At 36.8% G+C, this 27,371-nt stretch overlaps 1 protein-coding gene across 18 annotated transcripts in view; it reads left to right on the top strand.

The window, feature by feature from the left end:
- LOC129629692 (protein FAM170A-like) overlaps positions 1-27,371 on the top strand; it is a 362,499-nt gene that overhangs the window by 64,518 nt on the left and 270,610 nt on the right. For 10 of the 18 annotated variants that reach the window (XR_008703313.1, XR_008703314.1, XM_055549888.1 and 7 more), the window contains one exon: positions 13,463-13,530. The exons of 5 other annotated variants lie outside the window; for them this stretch is intronic. The gene's annotated coding sequence lies outside the window, so the exon portion shown is untranslated. Of the gene's footprint in view, positions 1-13,462; positions 13,542-27,371 lie in introns of all 18 variants that reach the window. 3 more of the 18 variants (XM_055549914.1, XM_055549879.1, XM_055549955.1) reach the window with 1 other exon arrangement.

The following is a 27,371-nucleotide window of genomic DNA, read 5'->3' as shown; positions in this document are numbered from 1 at the left end:
GCAAGAATACTGGAGTGGGTTGCCATTTCCTTCTCCAGGGTATCTTCCTACCCAGAGATAAAACTGCTTCTCATGCATTGACAGGCAGATTCTTTATCAATGAGCCACCAAGGAAGCCTAGTAATTCATTTACACTTTAATTACCTAAGTGTATTTGATATTATCTTTTAGAATATATCCAGAGAGCTTATGCTTAACATTTTAAGAAACAGTTGCTGCCAAATTCAAGCAAGTGCAAGTTGTGACTCAGATTACTACCAGATGTGGAAAAGCAAAAATATCTTTTATATGTGTGTATGTATCCATATCTGTGATTTTAAAATTAAAAACCATAATTTAACTTTGTCCAATCTCACCATGTAGTTTTCTCATAGTTATAATTTTCTGGAAGGGATTGAATCTTAATTGTAGAGTGCAAGTGTAATCCATGCTAAATATGTTCTTTCTAAATGTGTTTATGTACTAAATGGATTTACTGCTGTAATATTAGAAGCTTCAACGAAAGCTCATGATTGAGTATTAATGCTGAGAGTAAAGATGCTAAGCTCTTCTGTATAGTGCTATCCAGAATACGATATACAACAGACAGAATGAGCAGGGCAAAATAAAGTGCTCTAAAAGCAAATAAGTATTTATCAACAACTACAAAGCTGAGTAATTATAATTAAGGCTGCTAACAAGCAACAAGCATCCCAACTCTCTGACTGTAAATGGAAATGAGGAATTATTATTGATCGAATACTAAAATCAGAATAAGTAAAAATTATAAATTGTTGCAGTTCTGAAAACTTAATTATATGATAAATATCATCTAATCATATCAGTTCAGTCACTCAGTCATTTCTGAGTCTTTGCAACCCCATGGACTGCAGCACACCAGGCCTCCCTGTCCATCACCAATTCCTGAACCTTACTCACACTCATGTCCATTGAATCAGCAATGCCATCCCACCATCTCATCCTCTGTTGTCCCCTTCTCCTCCTGCCTTCAATCTTTCCCAGCATCAGGGTCTTTTCCAATAAGTCAGTTCTTCGTATCAGATGGCCAAAGTATTGGAGTTTCAGCTTCAGCATCAGTCCTTCCAATGAATATTCAGGACTGATTTCCTTTAGGATGGACTGGTTGGATCTCCTTGCAGTCCAAGGGGCTCTCAAGAGTCTTCTCCAACACTCAAGAGTCTTCTCCAACACCACCACATTATATATTACTTAACCTTATAATGTTATTTTTAAGGGAATCTGAGTCCCCCAGTTTTCTCATTTTTTATACAGAGAAATTGTGAATCATAAAGATGAATTAATTGACTTGCCCAAAGTCACAGAGCCAGTAGTAACAGACCAAAGTTTAATATTCAGGTATCTTAACTCATGTCATATGGTCTGTGAAATGTTCCTTGGTGGTGCTAGCGGTAAAGAGCCCATATGCCAGTGCAGGAGACATGAGAGACATTATTCAGTCCCTGAAATTGGAAGATCACCTGAAGGAGTGCATGACAACCCACTCCAGTATTCTCGCCTGGAGAATATCATGGACAGAGGAGCCTGGCAGGTATAGTCCAGGACGTTTCAGAGTCAGGCACGACTGAAGCAATTTAGCACAGTATAATACATTACAAAGAGTGCTGTGAAAGGTTGATAAAAGATTGCTTTAGGACAATGCCTATATTTAAGGGCAGAATTTGTCAACAGATAGACCTATGTCTATCTCTTCAGGTTCTCCTGCTTAGCAACTCTATGACCATGGCAGTTTTCTTGACTCTCTCAGCATCAATTTTGTTTCCTATAATATGAAGTTAAGTATAGATATTACCCCAAAGGGATTTTTTGAGGAATATATTAAATTATTTATTCAAATGTTTAACATAGTTATTGGTATATGGTAAGGACAGCATAAATATTGTTATTGTTTATGATTATTTTGTCATAAGAACATTCTAAAATTTCAGTATGTGCCTTTAAAAATCATTTATCTCAGTGAAAGGACTGAAATTAAGACATTAAGCCTTTCTCTGCTTTCCTATCCATATTAAGATTTCCTATTGATCTGTGTAATTTGAAATGTCCATGCATAGAGACACGAACATGCACAGCTAGTCTTTTCAGTTAAGTGCTTTTAGTTAGTCATTACTATTAAAAATCACCTTTGTGATATTATTAACTATATTCATAATATTGAGCACAAATGAAGGCTATATTATGCATGGTTAGTAAATTTGGCTGTGCTCCCTGTCTTTCCTTTCAGCTGCTAAGCAGTTTGTCTTAAATTTTCCACAGGTCTCTTTTTCTCCATTTTTATTAATAGTATTCTAGACCACACGCCTGAATCAACTCAACAAATGTTCCAGCTGGCTCATCCATTTTTTGGCTTCTTTCATCTCTTTTTAGTCTATTTAATACTTTGAAGCCAACCTCGTCCAATGAAATGAGTGCAGAGTCAGTTCATAATGCTTATTCTGACATTCGAGGTTTGCCATACCTTGTACTCTAATGTTTCATTATGCTTTATAACTTAGTTCTGAAACATATAGCTTTCACTTCCAACAGGCTTTTGTATCACTATCTCCCAAATACTACAGATACATTTTTATTTTTTGATCTTTGGGTATACTCTTTATCCTGCCTATAATTTACCTGAACAAAGATTTCCTTGTAATGTTCTATATTGACTATATTAGAGTGCTTTAATGCCTTTATTATTTTATAACATCCGCAGATTTTGTCAGCTCCTTAATTGATAACAACAGCCAGAAGACTGACCCTCAACCAATGTTGTTCAATTGACTTATTGAAAATAAGATAGTACATTTAGATATGAAATGTAAAAGCTATTGCAGAGTATAGCGTAGGATGTGAGGGCATGTGATTTTCTAAGTATAACAGAATCTCTTTTCTAAATGAATCCTCAAATTTTCATAAGTACATCTTTCCAGATTTCATTTCACTTCAGGAATCATTTGCTAAGAGTTTCAAATCAATTTCAGATAGATTTTACGTCTCAATCCAGCACATTTTCTCTTCCACAGACCCATAGTGCTTTTCCCACTCTATAAAGAGACACATTATGTGATTTAGGGGATTTGAAAGCTGATGTAGCTGTACTTTAACACTTAGCAAGGGTTATAAGTTGACCTTGAGCTTTGGAGAGGGTATTGTTATGAGATGGAGCATACACCTTTTCCCTTTTCCAATTGTAGAACAAGTGGCTTAATGTTTCCCTAGGATATTTTGGACTTAACATACGCTGTGAAAGATGGTACAGTGGAAATGCAACCTGACCTCTTCCATCCCATCTCAGGAGACCCTGCAGGCTGCTATTAAATAGTCATGTAGGTGTTAGTCTTGAACTCAAATGTGTACTACCCATGAAGTCTGAGATGAAGTATGGCTAAGCAGTTCATGAAGAATGTTATGGATTGTTTTCTTGACAAGTGAACTCTTCACCATATGTTTTCTGTTTTATTTCTCCTTCTCAAATGTTATTAGCAGGAAGACATAATAGATTTATTTCAATAAATTCATTTAAAAAACAAAAAATAATTTTGAATTTTACAATTTTTTTATACCTCAAAAAGTTATTCTGTAACTCAATAACAACTAACATAAAATTTGCTAACCAGTTTGAATATAATTTCCTAAATGGACAGGATGTATCATCCTTGGAAGAAATGATTGATACAGCATCAGAAAGGAGCAGAACAGAAAACCTGGAAGCACATTTTCCTCTCATGTCCATTTCATATAAGTCCAGTTTAGTTCAGTCGCTCAGTCATGCCCAGCAGTTTGCAACCCCATGGACTGCAGCATGGCAGGCATCCCATTCCATCACCAACTCCTGGAGGTTACTCAAACTCACGTCTATCGAGTTGGTGATCCCATCCAACCATCTCATCCTCTGTTGTCCCCTTCTCCTCATGCATTCAAGCTTTCCCAACATCAGGGTCTTTTCCAATGAGTCAGTTCTTCACATCAGGTTTCCAAAGTATTGGAGTTTCTGCTTTAGCATCAGTCCTTCCAGTGAATATTCAGGACTGATTTTCTTTAGGATGGATTGGTTTGATCTCCTTGCAGTTCAAGGGACTCTCAAGAGTCTTTTCCAACACCAAAATTCAAAACCATCAGTTCTTCGGTGCTAGATTTCTTTATAGTCCAACTCTTACATCTGTACATGACTACTAGAAAAACCATAGCTTTGATTGGATGGACCTTTGTCAGCAAAGTAATGTCTCTGCTTTTTAATATGCTATCTAGGTTGGTCATAGCTTTTCTTCCAAGGAGCAAGCATTTTTTAATTTCATGGCTGCAGTCACCATCTGCAGTGATTTTGGAGCCCCCCCCAAAATCAATTCTGTTGTTGTTTCCACTGTCTCCCCATCTATTTGCCATAAAGTGATGGGACCAGATGCCACGATCTTAGAAGTCCAGGTTCGATGCACGATACTGGATGCTTGGGGCTAGTGCACTGGGATGACCCAGAAGGATGGTATAGGGAGGGAGGAGGGAGGAGGGTTCAGAGTGGGGAACACATGTATACCTGTGGCAGATTCATTTTGATATTTGGCAAAACTAATACAATTATGTAAAGTTTAAAAAAAAATAAAGCCAAGTTTTTCACTCTCCTCTTTTACTTTCATTGAGAGGCTCTTCAGTTCTTCTTCACTTTCTGCCATAAGAATAGTGTCATCTGCATATCTGAGTTTATTGCTATTTCTCTCAGCAGTCTTGCTTCCAGCTTGTGATTTATCCAGCCCAGAATTTTGCATGATATACATTGCATATAAGTTAAATAAGCAGGATGACAATATACAGCCTTGACGTGCTCCTTTCCCTATTTGGAATCAGTCTGTTGTTCCATGTCTGGTTTTAACTGTTGCTTCTTGACCTGCATACAGATTTCTCAGGAGGCAGGTAATGATCTGGTATTCCCATGTCTTAAAGAATTTCCAACAGTTTGTTGTGATCTTCAGAGTCAAAGGCTTTGGTGTAATCAATAAAGCAGAAGTAGGTGTTTTTCTGGAACTCTCTTGCTTTTTGATGATCCAACAGATGTTGGCAATTTGATCTCTGGTTCCTCTGCCTTTTCTAAACCCAGCTTGAACATCTGGAAGCTCACCATTCATGTACTGTTGAAGCCTGGCCTGGAAAATTTTGAGCATTACTTTTCTAGCGTGTGAGATGAGTGAAATTTTGTGGTAGTTTGAACATTCTTTGGCATAACCCTTCTTTGGGATTGGAATGAAAACTGACCTTTTCCAGTCCTGTGGCCACTGCTGACTTTTGTGGATTATTGAGTGTAGCACTTTCACAGCATATCTTTTAGGATTTGAAATAGCTCAACTGGATTCCATCACTTCTACTAGCTTTGTTTGTAGTGATGCTTCCTAAGGCCCACTTGACTTCTCATTCCAGGATGTCTGGCTCTAGGTTGGTGTTCATACCATCTTGGTTATATGGGTCATGAAGTTCTTTTTTGTGTAGTTGTTCTGTGTATTCTTGCCTCCTCTTCATAATATCTTCTGCTTCTGTTAGGTCCATACCATTTCTTTCCTTTATTGTGCCCATATTTGCATGAAATTTTTCCTTGGTATCGCTAATTATCTTGAAGTGATCTCTAGTCTTTCCCATTCTATTGTTTTCCTTTATTTAGTTGCATTGATCACTGTGGAAGGCTTTCTTATCTCTCCTTGCTATTCTTTGAAACTCTGCATTCAAATGGTATATCTTTCCTTTTCTCCTTTGCCTTTTGCTTCTCTTCTATTCACAGCTAGAAGAGAAGGCCTTTGTAAGGCATCCTCAGACAACCATTTTGCCTTTTTGCATTTCTTTTTCTTGGGGATGGTCTTGATCCCTGCCTCCTGTACAATGTCATGAACCTCAGTCCATAGTTCTTCAGGCACTCTGTCTATGAGATCTAATCCTTTGAATCTATTTGTCATTTCCACTGTATAGTCATAAGGGATTTGATTTAGGTCATACCTGAATGGTCTAGTGGTTTTCCCTACTTTCTTCAATTTAAAAAATATAATTTAAAATCCTCAATTGAATCAAAATTGAAATTTTCAATTTCTTCATTTTATTTCATATAACATGGATTGTTATTATGCTATTTACACATTTGTTTTCTGTGAAGCCGCTGAAGTTTCCCACAGAAAAGGTAATGAATAGTTGCTAAAGAAATAGATGAAAAGAAAGATACACAAGCATTTTGTTAGAAAACATCAATATTGGAAATATAGACCTGAATAATTTTGTTTGTTTTGATAACATGTGAGACAATGCTATTTTAAGAATAAGGAAGTTTACAAACTGGCTAAAAGTTTTAAGTTCATTTTGTTTAATTTCTAAAATTCCACATATTGAAATTTGTTTTACATTGAGAGCCTCTCATGACCTATTTACATTGAAAGATGATTCATATATTGAAGTATAACATCATTCATAAAAGAATATGTCATTTATATTTTCATAAAGAGATCCCACATGATCACCATCCAGATCAACAAAGAGCATTACCAGCATACCAGAAACTTCTTGATACCTTTACCCATTAGTCCTGCTCCATCCTCTTCAAATTAACCATTATCCTGATTTTAAATGTCTTTGTTTTGACTTTTTTTCGAAGCAAGTGTAGTTGTACATTATGTACTCTTTTGTGTCTGGCTTGCTTAAGTTAGCATTTTATTTATGAAATTTTGCTATGTGATTCCTCTAGCAGTAGTTTGTTCATTTTATCTGCAGCAGAGTAATTAATTTAATAGATTTTTATACACAGTTTATTTCATTGTTGATGAATATTTGGATTGTTTCTAGTTTTCAGCTATTGCAAAAATGTTATTGAAAATAATAAAGCTTCCTTGTGTGTCTTTTGACAAAAGTGCATGTACATTTCTGTGGGATATATGTGACTCTGACATGAGAATAATTACTAGTTCATAGAATATCCTTATGTTCAACTTTAGCAGGGACTGACTGCCAAATAATTGGAAATCTTTGGCCTTGAGTGAATAAAGTGCTCTTATATTTGGGTTACATATACTATCTAAAATTTCCCCCTGAATTCCTTAATGCTCTGTTTTTTGTTTTGTTTTGTTTTGTTTTCTTACCTTTAGGTCAATACAGAGTTTAAGTTGTTTTTAATCATTTCATTTTTGTCCTTTATTAGCCTTTTAATTTTGTAAAATAAACTCATCTTTAATGATTACCTAGGAGATTACAGTTTGAAATCTTGGTTTAATAGAATCTAAGACAAATTAGTACTTTTACCACTTCCTATACAGAATGCCATTTTGTCTCCTAAAAGGAGTGGCTAAACCACTATTCTTTTGTGTTATTCTTGACATGAATTATAATTCTACACTTTAAACTCGCAAACCAATATCATCATCATTACCTTCATCATTTTAGACAAGGGTGTGCTTTGTATACTGTTCATTACTTTCTGCACTTTTTTGTTTTGTTTTTAGCTGAAGTAGGTTCTTTCTGCTTAAAAATCTCTTTTACAATTTCTTTTAGTTTTAATTTGTTAGTGGTAATTCTATTTTTTTTTTTTTACCTGAAAATGTCTTTATTTCACCATTTAATATTGCTAAATATATATTTCTAAGGTGACAATTATTTTCTTTTCAACACAAAAACATGTCTTTTATTGTCTCTGGCTTCCATTGTTCTGTTGAAAAACAGAAATCTTATTTGTCAATCATATTTGTTGCTCCTTTGACAGTAGGATTTAAGTTTTTTTTCTGGTTGTTTTTAAGATTCTCTCTTGGTATTTGGATTTCAAAAGTTTTCCTGTGCTGTGCCTAGGTGTTGCTTTCTTTATATTTACCCTGCTTTTTTTCTACTGGAAGTAGCGAATAGATGCAAGAGATTAATTTGACAGAGTGCCTGAAGAGCTGTGGATGGAGGTTCATATCACTGTGCAGAAGGCAGTGACCAAAACCATTCCCAAGAAAAAGCAGTGCAAGAAGGCAAAATGGTTGTCCAAGGAGGCCTTACGAATAACTGAGAAAAGAACAGAAGCAAAAAGCAAAGGAGAAATGGAAAGATAGAACCAACCGAATGCAGAATTTCAAAGAATAATGAGACAGAAGAAAGCCTTCTAGTTTCTTGAGAGTTTTACATCTGTGACTTAAATATCTTATTACTTAAAACTTTTTTGTACCTATACCTCTATTTCGTTTTTCCTCACTCGCCCCCAACTTCTTCTTACTGGGTCTTCAACTAGTCATTTTTATTAGCGCATATCAGCTATATCATATATGTTCCATCCTTCAGTACTCTCCATGCATCAGTCTAAATATTTATTATTTACCTGTCTACTCTGTCACCTCTCTTCTATTGTACTTAATCTCCTATTAGCAATTTTTGAAATATATTATATTTAAATATAATATTTTATTTAAAAAATTTCCATGAGGTTCTTATTTAAAGTAAACATAGTTTGTGTATTAAATTTCAGTCTTCTAATCTTTTAAAATATATTAATCACTATTATTTTAAAATTCATGTGTAAGAGGTTTAATACCTGGATCACCTTTGAATCTTTGGAATTTTATCCCTTTGGTGTTTTCATTCATTTGAGTTTTACTTTATATAATTGGTAATCTTGTATTGGACTTCCTTGGTGGCTCAGATGGTAAAGAATCTGCCTGAAATGCAGGAGACCTGGGTTTGATCCCTGGGTTGGGAAGATCCCCTGGATGAAGGCATGGCAACCCACTTCAGTATTCTTGCCTGGAGAAGCACCATGGATGGAGGAGCCTGGCGAGGTACATTCCATGGGGTCACAAAGAGTTAGACATGACTGAACAACTAAGTACAGCACAATCTTTGATTGCATACTAAACATTGCTTATGAAAGTTTGCACAGATTGTTAGAAACACCGGACAGTGTTATTCCTTACCAGAAAGGAATTCCAGTTGCTTTCTGACATGTAGGTAGTGTGTGTTAGTGCTCAGTTCTGGCTGACTCTTTGTGACCTCATGGACTGTATGTATCCCACCAGGCTCCTCTGTCCATGGGATTCTCCAGGCAGGAATACTGGAGTGGGTTGCCATTCCCTTCTCCAAGGGATTTTCCTGACCCTGGGATCTAACCTGGGTCTCCTGCATTGTAGGCAGATTATTTACCACTGAGCCACCAGGAAAGCCTGACATGTAGGTAGAATAGGAGTGAATTACTGTAATTCAGTTTGAGATTGAACTTGTGCAATTAGGATCAAGACTTTTGTTGGGGTAGGCCCATGCTGAGGTCTTTACTTATTTGTAACCTGTAGCACTTCCAGAGTCTTATGTGGAAATTTAAGGTGTATGCCAAAGTCACTCTCTCTTGGCCAACTCTAATTCCTAATTTGTGTTAACCCTGCTCCATGAAACTTTCCAAAGTGCTCTTCTTAACCAGCATTCTCCTTACCTTCTTAGCCTCTTGACCACGAAGCTGCTTATAAATAAGTGAATGCCTTAGCGACACAGTAGTTTCTGTTTGTTTGTCTTAGTGTACTTTCTTTTTTTCTGAAATAATGGCCTCAGAATTTCTGGTTGATTAGAAGCCCTGAGTTCTTAACTTTTGGTTCTCCAACTTCATGAGGCTGCTGAAGGCTGACCTCATATTATAATCCTTCTAGTTGTTGCTTCCTTCTTGGTTTTTTAGCCTCTCTGCTGTATGCAACTTAGGAATCAGCACATGCCTGTGGGAAAAGTATAGTTCACTTCTATGCCAAGCTCATTTCACTGAGCTTTTGTTCCTTCCAGAATTCTAACCTGCTCAAATCCTTTGGTTGCTGTTCTCTACTTATTTTTGATAAGTGTGTTTACTTCAAGTTACTTCATCATTATCAGATGCAGTGAATTGAAATCAATTTATACATTGAAATTTAAAATAAGCAAACATTATTTTAATGAGTATTAATCAACCCAGTGAAGTGAAAGTTAAGTGTTGGTCATTCAGTCATATCTGACTCTTTGTGACCCCATGGCTGTAGCCCACCAGGCTCTGTCCATGGGATTCTCCAGTCAAGAATACTGGAGTGGGTAGATATTGCCTTCTCCGGGGCATCTTCTCAACCCAGGGATTGAACCCGGGTCTCCTGCGCTGCAGGCAGATTCTATACCGTCTGAGCTACCAGGGAATCAATCTACTAACATATCATATGGATATATGTTTATACCTAAAACTGTTCTGCTTTCAAGCAGGTTACTTCTAGACATCTAGAACAGAGTGACAAAATTTCTTTCCTCCAATGAATTGCACAAAAATTATTGTTTTGTTGTAAGATAATCCAGTTTTAATATGAGATGTTGACACTCTGTCTTTCAAAGAGATTGTACAATTTAGCATTCCTACTAATAGTAATGAGAGGTTTGTTCCTCCACATTCTTGCCAGGATTTATGTTGTCAGTGTACTAAATCTTGGACATACATTTTAATTTTTAAATATTAAATATAACATCGTCCCCAGCTTTGAGATATAATCAACATACACCATCTTATAAGTTTAAGGTATACAATGTGATGGTTTGATACAAGCATATATTGTGAAATAGTTACCTAAATGAGGCTAATTAAACTTCCTCACCTAGCATAATTATCTTTTGCTTGTGTTGGGGGAGAAAATTTAAGATCTACTTTCTTGGCAACTTTCAAATATATAATGAAATATTTTTAACTGTAGTCATCATGCTGTATGTTATATCCTCGGAACTTATTCATCTTATAATTGGAAATTTGTAGGTTTTGACCAAAATCTCCACATTTCTCCTATCTTCCAGTCTCTGGTAACCATCAAATTACTCCTTGTTTCTATGGACTTAACAGTTTTGGATTCCACATATAAAATGATATTATACAGTGCTTGTTTTTGTCTGACTTCTTTCACCTAGAATAATGTCCTAAAGTTCCATTCATGTTGTTGCAAATGGCAGAATTTCCTTTTTCATACCTGAATGATAAATGGTGCATATGTATTATTCTATCCATTTCTAACTTGATAGCCATGTTTTGACTATTTTGAATAATATTGCAACAAACATGGGGGTGTTTGGGAGTTTACTATCTCTTTGAGATAGTGATTTCATTTCCTTTTTATCCAGAAATAGGATTGCTGGATCATATAGTAATTCTATTTTTAATTTGTTTGGAAACCTCTTTAGTGTTTTCCATACTGGCTATACCAATGTACATTCTCCCCAATAGTACACAAGGACTCCCTTTTCTCCACATCCTTTCCAGCATTTTTTATCTCTTGTGTTTTTTGATAATAGCTATTCTAAACCAGAAATGTATATTAAAAAAAAAACTGTGATTAATATGCTTTACAGTTTTAGAAATTTCTATTGTTATATCCAGAAGTTCAGAGATTCTCTCCTTAGGCATGTCCAAGCTATTATTGAGCACCTCAAAAGTATCCTTCATGGCTCTATTGGGTTTTTGATCTCCAACATTTCTGAATCTTAGAATTCCCATCTCCCTGGTTACATCATATATCTAGAACATTAACTAATTTTCCCACTAAAATGCTGAGTGCATTGATAATACATTTTTAAAGTTTCTGGTTTGTTAATTCCTGCATCCCTGCCTTACTTGACTCTGATTCATATGCTTTTTCACCTTTTAGTATGCCTTACAAATTTTGTTGAATTTTTCTCAGATATTCATTGTGAGAACTTGGTCTAGTCCTGAGGGTCAAACTCACAAAACTGTGGGCATCTCCCCATGACTAGCCCTCTTGAAACTTTTAATTCTGCCTTATCCATGCTGATCATCCAGCATTTTCCTACCTGGTGCTGATTCCTGCAAAGTTTACTGCTCAGGGGTTTCCCTTCAAGTAGGTTAGGATTCTTTGTATTTGTTGTTTGTCTCTCCAAAGTGGGGGCTAGTGGTTTGTTCTGTGACCTCACATCTCTGACAAGTCTAAGAAAATTACTGATATTTTAGTATTTCAGATTTTTACCTGTTATTGGCACTACCTGGTGACTTCTAGGCTCCTTATATCCTGAGCCAGAAACTTGAGGTGGTACAATTAATTTTAATAATTTATTTCATTGAGTCAAACATATTCAAGAAAATTTTCACTTCAGCCTTTGGCACTTGCCTCATTTTGAATGCTGAGTAATCACATGTGACTAGTGACATATATTGGGATGGGGTTCTTAGAATCTCTTTACTCTTGTTCAGCTCAAGAGTAGTGATCTTTCTGAGTGGGAGAAGATTTTTGAAAGATAATCTGAAAGTGGAGCTCTCCTGAGGTACTTTAAGTATAATTTTCACTATGAGTACTTTGATCATATTTGCTAAATTTAGATACAAATCCTGTGAAAGTGTGAAACATTTGTACTCCAGGGTGTTGAAGTGGCAAACCCATTAATGTGTCATTGTGATGCTTTTTGTAGAACTGATGAGACTTAAGAACCCAGGAATCACAGAAGTGGAACTAGTAGAAATAATAGCATGAGCAGGTTTATCAGAGCAGAAGAAAATCAGGAATATAGAGTGAAAAGAAATGCTCCCATCTGTCTGGGTCCAGCCTACCTCTCTAACCCTGATATAGGTGATCCTCACATGTGGGAGCGTTTTGCTTCCAGAGCACATTTTCAGTTGGCCTGTTTCATCAGGAGATCAAAACCCATTATTGTCAATTTGAGTGTGTATAGCTCCCATTTCCCAAGAGTTCAAGAGGTAGATAACAGTTTTGCTTAGAATGGAAAAAGCACATCAGTGAATAAAAAGGAGAGATCATTTAACCTAAGGAAACTTGAATATTTTAGCCTATTAGCTTGGCTTTTGGAAATTTAAAAGTCTTCTTAATTATACAAAATTTCAAACCAATGTTTGAATTCAAAGTTAAACCCTTTATTTGACAGCATGTTAATAAATTTTATGTTGCTCTGTTTGGAATATAGATTGACTAGAAACAAAGCGGTAAAGATATTATTAATAGGCCTTTAACACTTTCAGTTTCCATAGTGTCTGCTGCTATAATATGTTTCTTAAGTGTTTTCCTTTTGGTAAAGAATCAGGCTCTAATATATAGAGGCCACAGATGACAAACATTCTTCAGCTGGAGTCTAGCAATTTAAAAACTGCCAACTGTGTAAATATTAGTTTCTCATATTACTAGTGTCTATATTCTAAGGAAGTGAGGTTTGTACATGCAACAACAACAACAACCATCCTTTGTGAAAATACTCTAAGGCTTCATCGCCCAAGGCTAGTTAGCTGTATGTCATTACAGGTAATGTTTTGTGTATTTCCATATTGTTAATACCCATGTTTTGGAGAGCTTCTGTTAAATGAGACAGAGTGGGAAACTTTGTATATACTAATGTATTTTTATAATGATAGAAAGTACTGAAGTAATATCTTTAATGTCATTTATGAAACAAATATTGACCCATCTTTGACTTCCTCTCAGAGTCCAGAGAGTTTTCTTGAATATATATATTTTTTCATTTTTCATTTTAAATATAGTTCTTCATGTTGGAACCAAAGTCACTTGTAGCACCAGACTTGAGGTGAAGAGCATAAGAAGGAGAATGGTGAGTAAAAGGTGATCATAATTTTTTTTTTCAAGTTAATCCCAGAAATACTTGAAAACGCCACTTTTATTTCACTCCCTGCCTAGGCATCAGACATAAAAGAGGGCTTTTGCCCTCTCAGTGTTTGCAGTCTAGCAAAGACAGACAAGAAAATACATACCTAAATTATAAAAGTATAAAAGCCATGCTTTGGAAGCAGAGAGAATCAAGGTTTTGCTCCATGGGAGATATTAAGGAAGACTTCTCAAAGAAGATGATACCTAATTTGAGACTTTGAGTTTCTGTAGCTTATGATGATGGTGGGGGGTGGAAATTCTTGAAACTGTCAATAAAAGTTTTCTTTGGGGAATCTTGCTCTCTCTTTTACCTAAATCATGCTGTAACTTGGACAGAATTGGGGAACAAGGCAGGTTCTGGTTTGGAGAAAGAGGGTAGAGAAGCTAAAGTAGGATGAGAATCAAAGACTTGTTGCAGGATTTATTAACAGAATGAATTAGGAGAACAAGCAGAATGTATTTAATAGTATCTGGAGAGAGTCCCACAGGACACTGCTCAGTGGAAACAGATCAGTGTTTATGTCTGGGAGAAGCTGAAAAAGTGAGTAGAAAGGAGCCAGTTTATGAGGTTTTAGACTACCTAGTTTTTTCAAGAAAGTAGAAGTGATTTTGGATAATTTCAGTGCAGAGTACAGGCTGAGGAGTAGGATGTGAAGTTGAAAAGTTGGCAAAGCTAGAATCGTAAAGGATCATAGATGTCATGATAAATCACTTGCATCATATCTGGTGGTTAATGAGAAGTTTACGAACAGTTTTGCTTTCTGGAAAACCACTCTAATCTTACTTTGGAAGGTGATTTGGAGGAGAGTAAGACTGGAAGCAGGTAGGTAGTTTAGGGATTTACTTTGACAGCTCTAGTGAAAAATGGTGAGACTGGAATTCTGGTAGGAGGGTTGCAAAGGAGGTGAATGGATTCAGGATATGTTGTGGTGCTGTCGGGGGAGTTCGTAATTTCCTCGGTTCTATCTCGTTGCAACAAAAATTTGAAGCGACCGACAGACCACCGTTACAGCCCTCAGAAGGACCAGCGTGACAGACCTTGGACTGACCAATGTTATGACTCTGTGTTACAACTTAGTTTCATTTAGAAAGTAAAGAAAAAAACATCCTCGAGGCGTGAGGGCATGCTGACCCAAAAGACACAAAGAGAAGAGAGGCCTCCAGTTCAATTTTGGCTCCTCTTTTTACATATTTTTTCTCTTCCCCATGAGCCTGCCCTAGGTAAATTGGGCTAGCCAAGAGGCTGTTTATTTTACCTGAGGTCCTACTCCGGTCCTCCAACCTCCCTTTATTCTATTTTTGTGGGCTTTCCCCCTCTTTGTCTTTTAGCTGCCACCATTCTGGACTCCTTTTTCCTATTCTACCTATCAATGCCAAAAAAGAAAAATTAGAGCTTAGAGACAAATAGGTTAGAAATTAGTTGTGTGTGCTAAATGTGCTCTTTGCTAAGGAAATGTCACTTTTTGTGGTACAATCAGTGTGAAAGATATCAGGCTCATTGAAAATTTGGATTTCAAGTGGTGTGAACTTATTCTATTTTAAAAGACCAAGAACACATCATAGAAACTCTGTAATAGAGCTTAAGAATACATAACTTGTATTCATTTTCTTTTTTTTTGCTTTACTTTTTTTTAGTCTTTATTTCATTTGCTTTTTTTTATTTTAAATTTTATTTTATTTTTAAACTTTACAAAATTCTATTAGTTTTGCCAAATATCAAAATGAATCTGCCACAGGTATACATGTGTTCCCCATCCTGAACCCTCCTCCCTCCTCCCTCCCCATTCCATCCCTCTGGGTTGTCCCAGTGCACTAGCCCCAAGCATCCAGTATCGTGCATCGAACCTGGACTGGCAACTCGTTTCATACATGATATTTTACATGTTTCAATGCTATTCTCCCAAATCTTCCCACCCTCTCCCTCTCCCACAGAGTCCATAAGACTGATCTATACATCAGTGTCTCTTTTGCTGTCTCGTACACAGGGTTATTGTTACCATCTTTCTAAATTCCATATATATGCGTTAGATCATCCACTTATTAAATTTTAGTTTTTAATGGATAGAGATTGATGCTTGCCTTTATTTTGATAGACTCAGTTTTTAAAGGATACTGATATGTGGAAGGACTGTGTCATGGAAATCTGGTGTAGGAGTTGCTTTTGTGAGGCTGAGTGGTCAGCTTCATTGAAATAAGTAGAAGCAACCTGCTTTCTTTCTATAATTAGCATTTCTTTTTCATGCAGTATCCATCCTTTCTCTTATGATTATGTAAAATGGACTGGGTGCCATTTTTTTCTTTTGAGCAACATGATGATAAATGAAATGTGACCTAGATGCTCTGTGTTTTCCAAAGGACTTTTTGGGAACCAGGTGTGATGCCTTGTGGGGAGCCGAGGGTTTTTGCTGTCCATTTCTCTTAGCATTTATAACTGTGTAGAATGCAGCTGCAGAGATAAAGAAGGATTGAAGGAACTGTGTATCATCCCACGAGTATAATTGCTGTAGAATAAAAAGGAGCCAATTTGGCAGTCTCCTTTAAATAATATTTCTTAATTGGTGGCAATTTTTTAAAAGTTTATTGAGATCTATAATGCAAATGGGGTTTAAATGGAAGTGACTTAGTTTTCCAGATCAACAAACAGCTGGAACAAGTGACTTTAACTCTTTTTTTCCTTACTTGAACTCTGTGTTCTATCTGTGCATAAGACCTGTTTGGGCTATGCCTGGGGTAAAAAGAGTAGTGACAGCATAGCATTTCAAAGAACAGTTGGATACAAAACCAGACAGATATGGATTTAAATATCAGTTTATTGTTTATCAACATATGATGCCGAAGAATTTACCTTTTAGAGGTCATGGTATGAATCCTTCACTTTTTCGGTTGTTGCTGAGATATTTTTGAAGCCAATGTAGACGTTGTATAATCTTAATATATACTTCAGTATCTGTATTATATATAAAGTGTATACTTCTAAAATATAGGGACATTTTCTCATATGAGCACAGTACAACTATCACACCTATCAAAATTATCTTTTAAATTTTGGATTGATATTTAAAAGGACCATATATAATATTTTATCATTGTGTCCCTCAAATAGAGCAATTTCTGCTGTCAATTTTTATATATGCCAAATTTTATAATGCCATTGATTCAGTAAAGAAAATGGTCCTTTGTATTTTTTGCATTATAATTCAGCTATAGTCTTAACTACATTTAGGTTAGACATTTCTTTGTGGCAAAAGACTTAAGTGGTGGTGTCTTTAACTTATGTTATGTGTAGTTATCCAGTGTGCGATATCTGCTTGTTATAACTTAGAGAGGCTGAGAATCATCATTGGGTTCAATTGGTGGTGTCTTGATCTCAACTAACATTTTATCTATTGGTATAATGCCTGATGAACTATGGAACGAGGTTCGTGACATTGTACAGGAGACAGGGATCAAGACCATTCCCATAGAAAAGAAATGCAAAAAAGCAAAATGGCTGTCTGGGGAGGCCTCACAAATAGCTGTGAAAAGAAGAGAAGCGAAAAGCAAAGGAGAAAAGGAAAGATATAAAAATCTGAATGCAGAGTTCCAAAGATAGCAAGAAGAGATAAGAAAGCCTTCTTCAGTGATGCCAAAAAATAGAGGAAAACAACACAATGGGAAAGACTAGGGATGTCTTCAAGAAATCAGAGATACCAAAGGAATATTTCATGCAAAGATGAGCTCGATAAAGGACAGAAATGGTATGGACCTAACAGAAGCAGAAGATATTAGGAAGAGATGGCAAGAATACACAGAAGAACTGTACAGAAAAGATCTTCACAACCCAGATAATCACGATGGTGTGATCACTGACCTAGAGCCAGACATCCTGGAATGTGAAGTGAAGTTGGCCTTAGAAAGCATCACTATGAACAAAGCTAGTGGAGGTGATGGATTCCAGTTGAGCTATTCCCAATCCTGAAAGATGATGCTGTGAAAGTGCTGTGCTCAATATGCCAGCAAATTTGGAAAACTCAGCAGTGGCCACAGGACTGGAAAAGGTCAGTTTTCATTCCAATCCCAAAGAAAGGCAATGCCAAAGAATACTCAAACTACTGCACAATTGCACTCATCTCACACACTAGTAAAGTGATGCTCAAAATTCTCCAAACCAGGCTTCAGCAATATGTGAACCGTGAACTTCTAGATGTTCAAGCTGGTTTTAGAAAAGGCAGAGGAACCAGAGATCAAATTGCCAACATCCGCTGGATCATGGAAAAAGCAAGAGCATTCCAGAAAAGCATCTATTTCTGCTTTATTGACTATGCCAAAGCCTTTGACTGTGTAGATCACAATAAACTGTGGACAATTCTGAAAGAGATGGGAATACCAGACCACCTGATCTGCCTCTTGAGAAATTTGTATGCAGGTCAGGAAGCAACAGTTAGAACTGGACATGGAACAACAGACTGGTTCCAAATAGGAAAAGGAGTACGTCAAGGCTGTATATTGTCACCCTGTTTATTTAACTTATATGCAGAGTACATGATGAGAAATGCTGGACTGGAAGAAACACAAACTGGAATCAAGATTTCTGGGAGAAATATCAATAACCTCAGATATGCAGATGACACCACCCTTATGGCAGAAAGTGAAGAGGAACTCATAAGCCTCTTGATGAAAGTGAAAGTGGAAAGTGAAAAAGTTGGCTTAAAGCTCAACATTCAGAAAACGAAGATCATGGCATCTGGTCCCACCACTTCATGGGAAATAGATGGAGAAACAGTGGAAACAGTGTCAGACTTTATTTTTCTGGGCTCCAAAATCACTAGAGATGGTGATTGCAGCCATGAAATTAAAAGACGCTTACTCCTTGGAAGGAAAGTTATGACCAACCTAGATAGCATATTCAAAAGCAGAGACATTACTTTGCCAACAAAGGTCCGTCTAGTCAAGGCTATGGTTTTTCCTGTGGTCATGTATGGATGTGAGAGTTGGACTGTGAAGAAGGCTGAGTGCTGAAGAATTGATGCTTTTGAACTGTGGTGTTGGAGAAGACTCTTGAGAGTCCCTTGGACTGCAAGGAGATCCAACCAGTCCATTCTGAAGGAGATCAGCTCTGGGATTTCTTTGGAAGGAATGATGCTAAAGCTGAAACTCCAGTACTTTGGCCACCTCATGTGAAGAGTTGACTCATTGGAAAAGACTCTGATGCTGGGAGAGATTGGGGGCAGGAGGAGAAGGGCACGACAGAGGATGAGATGGCTGGATGGTATCACGGACTTGGTGGACGTGAGTCTCAGTGAACTCCAGGAGTTGGTGATGGACAGGGAGGCCTGGTGTGCTGCGATTCATGGGGTCGCAACGAGTCGGACACAACTGAGAGACTGATCTGATCTGATCTGATAATGTACTAGCATAATCTATCGATAAATATTGCCTAAATCAATTATGTCATTAGTGGTTAAATATTATGATTTTAAAATTTTCATCATTGCACATGTATTGATTGGAATTTGTCTGTAAATAATCATTTTCATTTATAAACTAAGTTAATTGGTCACTGAATAATTTATGCAAGAAAGTTTGGATAAATGCTTAATTATTGTCTTTTACATGTCAATTTTAAGAATAAGGTGTTGGTGCTATTTACTCCTTATAAAATTAGTTGGAGTTTTGGATTTCTGTCTTTCCTTGTCTTTTTAGAAAAATTTCTGTGAACTAAAAAGCTTGTTTTAGTCCTAGTGTGTTGAATTATTTGCATTAATTAACTAATGTTTTATCTGGCTACTTGATGTGTTCCATCTTTGGCCCCTTCAGCTGGATTCTACGCTGTTTGGACTAGATGCTTCCCTTTTCAGTAGTAATAAGATAACACATTCTCACCTTGTGTATTTCCTACCCCAAGTCTGTAATTAACCATTTATCCAATCAAATATATTGACATATATGTTGCAGATTATCCCACTAAATATGTGTTATTATAATTTATTAAACTAGCTCTCCTCTACAATTGGGTATGTAGGGGTTTTTTTCGCCATCACTCTTTGTGCATCTGTGTTGTCTGAAACACAAGTAAATACCTTGAATTTAATATTACTTGTAATTACATTTCAGCTATTTTTCAGGGATAGAAATTTAGGAATCAAATAGCCATAATCACATAACAGGACCACATTTTTTAGAAATATTTTATGCAGCCAATATTGTATTAAGTATGATGGAGAAAAAAGTAAAGCAGGGCCCTTGCTCTTAAAAATCAAATTTTGCAGTTTGAATGATAAAACTGCACGATATCTATTAAAGTTAAACAGTAAATATGTTAATAATGAAGCTTTGTACTTTGCAAAATTTCTTAACTGCTTTGTAAAAATCAATGGGACCCTCCCAAATTGTCTAATTCTGAAGTAGAGGAATTTATGGTTGGCTGAGTATTCATTATATATATGAGTTCTGGCAATTAAGGGAATAAAATAGAAAAAGCATTGTCAGAGAAAAATTGAATCACATGAGTTAAACAGGCAGGGAAGGCTTTGTTCAAAACTGTTACCGTAGAGGAAAGGGTTTGAGCTTAACTCAGTTGAAGACTGGAGATTTTTAAATTTTATTTTTAATTGGAGGACAATTTCTTTACAATATTGTGTTGGTTTCTTATACATCAACATGAATCAGCCATAGGTATACATATAAAGGGCATAAGTATACCGAGGGTTGGAGACTTTTTAAGAGCTGGAATGGGATGTGGAGAACACAGGTCATTTCAGTTTGCTAACTGAACTTGTCCTAAGGTGAGCTTATGGGCTTCCCTGGTGGCACAGATGGTAAGGAGTCTGCTTGCAGTGTGGGAGACTTGAGTTTGATCCCTGAGTTGGGAAAATCCCCTGGAGAAGGAAATGGCAATCCACTCTAGTATCCTTGCCTGGAAAATTCCATGGACTGAGGAGCCTGGCAGGGGGTCGCATGGGGTTGCAAAGAGTTGGACACGACTTAACTTTCTTTCTTTTCTTAAGGTAAGCTGGTATCTTTGTGATAGCAGGAGTTTTACAATTTGGAGCAAGGTGTCCCTTGAAGTTAGGCACCTACCATCACCCAAAGACTGTTAGATCTTCCTGGATGATTATATTTTAAAGATATCATTTCCAGGTACTTGCAAAAGACCTTACTGAGTCTTGAACCTGCAAGGAGACTTTTGATGGAGATTTATCCATTACAGATGTGACAGAGCTCTAAGAAAAGGGAGTCAGGGGACCCATGGTGAGGAAGAAATTTGTCAGGCTGAGGGGAGCATTAGGCTATCTTAGTATTTGAGAACATAGCATTTTTGAAATTATTTAATGATGAATTTGATGATTATAAAGTAAATCTAATTTCAATTATATATTCTGTAATAATCTTGATTTATTTCTTCATAATCCAGTATGGTTAATATTTTATGTAGAACACAAAAGACAGTGGGAACTAATCGCAAATTGGAAATGTTTAGAAAGTTAATGAAAGTGGTATTAAGTGTAAATTACAAACAAAGCTACTGATAAACTTATAGCAGACATGGGGCAGTTTACAATTGAAAAAGAGAAAATCTACATGAGTGTTTAATTGAGTTTCAAAAGAGAATGATTTGAGTATCAGGTTAAGGAAGACTTACTGAAAATTTGATAAAGAGGCAATAATGAAAACAAAATGAGTATAGAGTAAGTCAAATGCAAAGAGATAAATGTAGATTTATTTTATCATAAGTTTTTTTTTAGAAAAACACACTGGGAAACACTTGAAACATTATTATCTTTTAAATTTAATGTTTTAAAGTAATTATCACAATCTGAAATTTTATAAATTTAGTTTGATGTGTAAAGCTTATATTCTATTAAATCTTTTTGTTCACTTTTATGTTTTATGTGGATTAACTTTTGTCCACATAACAATCATTCAGACAAGGAAGAACTCATTTTCTAAGATACAAAATTTTAACAAATACTGACATTTTGATAATAGATAAATGATAATGAAACAGAAGGCTAGAATACTTTCTCTAGAAAATAAATGAAGCTATGCTTTTCATTGTATATCTGCACAAAGCAATACCATATATTGATATTGATATAAGTGCATTCATGGAAGAATGTGCACAAGTTCAGAACTGTGACTTGATGGGAAGGGATTGAGTTGAAGGAAGTAGGGCCTATTGGTTTTAGAGAGAAGGGAATTCTGAAAAATATCTAACATCTTATTTCTTAAAAATAAATTACATATGTAAAAAAGTTAGCCTCTATTAAATCCGAGTGATAAATTGAATATTGTATTATTCGCTTTTATTTTTCATTTTCAAAAGAGGAAAAAATAAACTTGTATATTGCCTGTCTTTTTGTTCACTAGAATACAATCTTTCAGATGTTGTTCTAAAAGAACATGGGAAGGGATGATGTTTTATTCGCTTTTGCCTTCTTCCCCTTGTTTCAACCAGAATATCACATGTAGGATGCTGTAACTCCTCACTCTATTGAATTTTAAAGTCTTTAAGTTGTGGATTTAGGATTTGTAATAATATAAGTGATTTTGGCATTTAGGACGCTAAATTTTCTCTACTTGGTATGAACCTGCTGCTGCTAAGTCGCTTCAGTCTTGTCTGACTCTCTGCGACCCCAGAGATGGCAGCCCACCAGGCTCCCCTGTCCCTGGGATTCTCCAGGCAAGAGCACTGGAGTGGGTTGCCATTTCCTTCTCCAATGCATGAAAGTGAAAAGTGAAAGTGAAGTCACTCAGTCGTGTCCAACCCTCAGCGACCCCATGGACTGCAGCGCACCAGGCTCCTCCATCCATGGGATTTTCCAGGCAAGAGTACTGGAGTGGGGTGCCATTGCCTTCTCCTGGTATGAACCTAGTTATTGGTAAATTGCCTTATGCTGATTAAACATAGAACAGTAAGAATGATTGTATTGTATAGGGCATTTAATTTTGTTTCTTTTAACAAAAAACCATGTACTAGTCTTCCTTCCTTCTTTGCTCTCTTCCTTCTTTTATTTTGACTTCCAGTCATTCAGAGAAACCAAAGAAAGTTGTCCAGGTACTAAGTAAATAGCAGTAGCATTTTTGCTCAAACAAGAGGAAGAATAGTTCTAATGTCTATTAATTATAAAACAATGTATCTTTAAATCAAAGAGTTTGAACTGACTCTCAGTCAGCGCTGCCTCTAGAGCACAGATTCTACCCTGGGGTGGAATGGAGTCCTCATAAAGACCTCAGAAGCCACACTTAATGTCTCAGGATTTTAGTGACAGCTCTTGCCATGATGAAACAGTCAAAGGTTTTCCACTTCTTTCTTGTATCCTATAAGGGATTAACATACATCTGGACTCAGCACACAATCTTTTGTACTCACATCTGTCTGTCTATCTAGTTAACTCTACATAATAAATAGCTCCTCACCATGAAACATTGATAGATATTTATTTGAAGAAAATTTGATTTATTTCCATTGTCTTCAAGATATTCATTCTTTAGAAACTTGCTTATGAACTATTTTGAACAGATGACTAGAAAAACTGCAAATCCCATGTGCCCTAGATTTCATAAATAAAATTTCCTTACTCTTTGAATACAGGAATAAATACTTACTGATGTGGTTTTCACTTCTCAACTCACTAGATTGACAGCCTCTTAGAGTTTTGTGAGAGATGTGGATCTTCTGTCAAAAAGATTTGCACATATATAACATTTTATATGTAGCATTAGAGCATTTATGGAGTTTACAAAGTCTAAAAGTTCCTGCTATGAAGAGCCTGTCTGGATAATCCATTAATAGACTTGGGGTGTCCATTGACATAGCTAAATTGAGTGAGTTCATAATAACATAACCCCAGTATGATTCCTGGGTCTGGAAGATCCCCTGGAGACGGAATAGGCTACCCACTCCAGTATACTTGGGCTTCTCTTGTGGCTCAGCTCATAAAGAATTCGCCCACAATATGGGAGACCTGGGTTCTATCCCTGGGTTGGGAGGATCCCCTGGAAAAGTAAAGGGCTACCCATTCCAGTATTCTGGCCTGGAGAATTCCGTGGACTGTATAGACCATGGGATTGGAAAGAGCTGGACATGACTGAGAGACTTTCACTTTCATAATAACATAAGACTGCTTGGCTCAAGATTAGGGTTTTTTAATAAGTGGGATAGTTTTTTAAAATAAATTTATTTATTTATTTTGACTGTACTGGATCTTCAGTGCTGCATGGCCTTTTCTCTAGGTGTGGCACGTGGGGTCTACTCTTTAGCTGTGGTGTAAGAGCTTCTCATTGTGGTGGTTTCTCCTGTTGAGGAGCATGGACTCTGGGTGCACAGTCTGCGGTAGTTGTGGCAGGTGGGCTCAGTAGTTGTGACCTCCGAGCTCTATAGCACAGGCTCAGTATTTGTGGGGTAGGGGCTTTGTTGCTCCACAGCATGTGGGATCTTGCCAGATCGGGGATTAAACTTGTGTCTCCTACATTGGCAGGCAGATTCTTTACCACTGAACCACCAGGGAAGCCCTAAGTCGGGTAATTAAGTTATTGATCCTGAATTCAAACTGGAATTTTTTTTTCAAGTAGTGTGAAAAACTGTCTTGTGTATACACATACAGCAGGCACTGGGGGCTACTTATATGTTCTATCAGATTATCCTCTGATAGAATAGAGAGAGTGGGAAGGAGAAGACACGTGGTTTGACATGCATTACTTTCACCAGGCTCAGCTCAGATGAGCCATTGTGGTAAACACATTGAAGAAAAAAAGTAGATATTATTTTTTATAAAAATTTTCAAGTATTTCTTTCAATATTTCACAATAAAATGTTCCTATCCCTGCAAAATGCTTAACTTTTTGCTGAATTTCCCTTCTTATATATATTATGTATAATAAATTAATATATGTGTTGCATAATGAAAGCCAATAAAAGCAGAAATCAACATACTCAAATCATCTTTATAGGCAAGTTGTTAACCAAGATGTACTTTTACCATCTTAATAGCTGAGTATAGTATCAATTGTTCTTGATACATAAAATGATTCCAGGTGCATCAGAAACTCCTTTTGGAGCTGGATAACTGGGAATATTCTAAACTTCCTTCTATGTAGAACATGATGCCTATTAAAGGATAAATAATAAATATGTGTAAATTTGAAGCTTATGGACACACTGCAAAAAACTAAATACTATTTTCAACATTGTTTAGGAGGTTGACAAGTAAGATTCTTTTCATGATATTTTATCATTGAAGTTGTTTAGAATTAATGGTACATGGTGATAATTAAAAACAGACCAAATTGTATAGTTAGCTTATTTTTTTCTGCAGATTATGCAACCTATGATTGTTTAATCTATCCACATAATCCTTCAATTCAGTTCAGTTCAGTTCAGTCACTCAGTTGTGTCCGACTCTTTGAGACCCCATGAATCGCAGCACACCAGGCCTCCCTGTCCATCACCAACTCCTGGAGTTCACTCAGACTCACATCCATCGAGTCAGTGCTGCCATCTAGCCATCTCATCCTCTGTCGTCCCCTTCTTCTCCTGCCCCCAATCCCTCCCAGAATCAGAGTCTTTTCCAATGAGTCAACTCTTCACATGAGGTGGCCAAAGTACTGGACTTTCAGCTTTAACATCATTCCTTCCAAAGAGATCCCAGGGCTGATCTCCTTCAGAATGGACTGGTTGGATCTCCTTGCAGTCCAAGGGACTCTCAAGAGTCTTCTCCAACACCTCAGTTCAAAAGCATCAATTCTTTGGAACTCAGCTTTCTTTACAGTCCAACTCTCACATCCATACATGACCACTGGAAAAACCATAGCCTTGACTAGACGGACCTTTGTTGGCAAAGTAATGTCTCTGCTTTTGAATATGCTATCTAGGTTGGTCATAACTTTCCTTCCAAGGAGTAAGCATCTTTTAATTTCATGGCTGCAGTCACCATCTGTGGTGATTTTGGAGCCCCCAAAAATAAAGTCTGACACTGTTTCCACTGTTTCCCCATCTACTTCCCATGAAGTGATGGGACCAGATGCCATGATCCTTACTGCATCACTATTTTCTGTACCAGGCATTGTATTACTAGCAAGGCTGTAAGGCAATATACCTCACTCTGGCTCTGTGCTTATAAGGAGGTTACTCTTCCATGTTGTGTCCCATCAGTTAAGTATGCAAAGTGGAAGTGTTAGTCCCTCAGTTGTGTCCAACTGTTTGCCACCCCATGGACTGTAGCCTGCCAGGCTCCTCTAGTCCATGGGATTCTCCAGGCAAGAATACTGACTTGGGTTGCCATTCCCCTCTCCAGGGGATCTTCCTGACCCTCTGATCGAAAGCAGATCTCCTGCATTGCAGGCAGATTCTTTACCATCTGAACCATGAGAGAAGCCCTAATTAAATATATGGGTCTTAGTTCTGCCATCTGTGAAACAGAGAGTCAGATTACGCAGTTCCTAAAATATTCAGTCTCTACAGTGCAGCACTTAGCATTTAGTGGTAAAAATTATAAGAATTGTTGGAATGTGTGTGCATTTATGGAGTTCATAAGCAGAGCATGGATATTGGAAGCACAAGCCCTCTTAAATTCTTACTACTGTATGACCTTACAGCATTAAGGAAATCCCTGAACTTTTTATTTTACATCAACCTCATTTTTGTCTGTAAAATGAGAGAGCCAATCCAGATGATTCTAACATTTTTATTTTGTCTGAGTGTTGTTTATTCTGCATCTTTATGCAAATTCTTCAAAATATTAATCATACTGTTTATTGTATATAGGTATATTAATTTGTTTAGAGGTATATTAATTTGTTTAGTTGTTATAGAGATAATTAAGAATGGACGTTTTGTGATAACAAATATAGATGCCAGACATCCTGGAATGTGAAGTCAAGTGTGCCTTAGGAAGCATCACTATGAATAAAGCTAGTGGAGGTGATGGAATTCCAGTTGAACTATTTCAAATCCTAAAAGATGATGCTGTGAAAGTGTTGCACTCAATATGCCAGAAAATCTGGAAAACTCAGCAGTGGCTACAGGACTGGAAAAGGTCAGTTTTCATTCCAATCCCAAAGAAAAGAAATGCCAAAGAATGTTTAAACTACAGCACAGTTGCACTCATCTTACATGCTAGCAAAGCAAAGCTCAAAATTCTTCAAGCCAGGCTCAACAGTGTGTGAACAGTGAACATCCAGATGTTCAAGCTGGATTTAGAATAGAAGAGGAACCAGAGATCGAATTGGCAATATCTGTCGGATCATTCAAAAAGCAAGAGAGTTCCAAAGAAAATATCTACTTCTGCTTTATTGACTATTCTAAAGCCTTTGACTGTGTGGATCACAATAAACTTTGGAAAATTCTGAAAGAGATGGGAATTCCAGACCACTTGACTTGCCTCCTGAGAAATCTGTATGCAGGTCAAGAAGCAACAGTTAGAACTGGACATAGAACAACAGACTGGTTCCAAATAGGGAAAGGAGTACGTCAAGGTTGTATATGGTCACCATGCTTGTTTAACTTATATGCAGAGTACATCATGAGAAACGCTGGGCTGGATGAATCACAAGCTGGAATCAAGATTGCCGAGAGAAATATCAATAATCTCAGATATGCAGATGACACCACCCTTGTGGCAGAAAGCGAAGAGAAACTAAAGAGCCTCTTGATGAAAGTGAAAGAGGAGAGTGAAAAAGTTGGATAAAACTCAACATTCAGAAAATTAAGATCATGGCATCTGGTCCCATCACTTCATGGCAAATAGACGGGGAAACAATGGAAACAGTGAGAGACTTTATTTTTGGGGGCTCCAAAATCACTGC

Source organism: Bubalus kerabau, chromosome 1 (assembly GCF_029407905.1).
Source record: "Bubalus kerabau isolate K-KA32 ecotype Philippines breed swamp buffalo chromosome 1, PCC_UOA_SB_1v2, whole genome shotgun sequence".
Lineage (NCBI taxonomy): Eukaryota > Metazoa > Chordata > Mammalia > Artiodactyla > Bovidae > Bubalus > Bubalus kerabau.
This window is presented reverse-complemented; position numbering and strand designations above follow the sequence as displayed.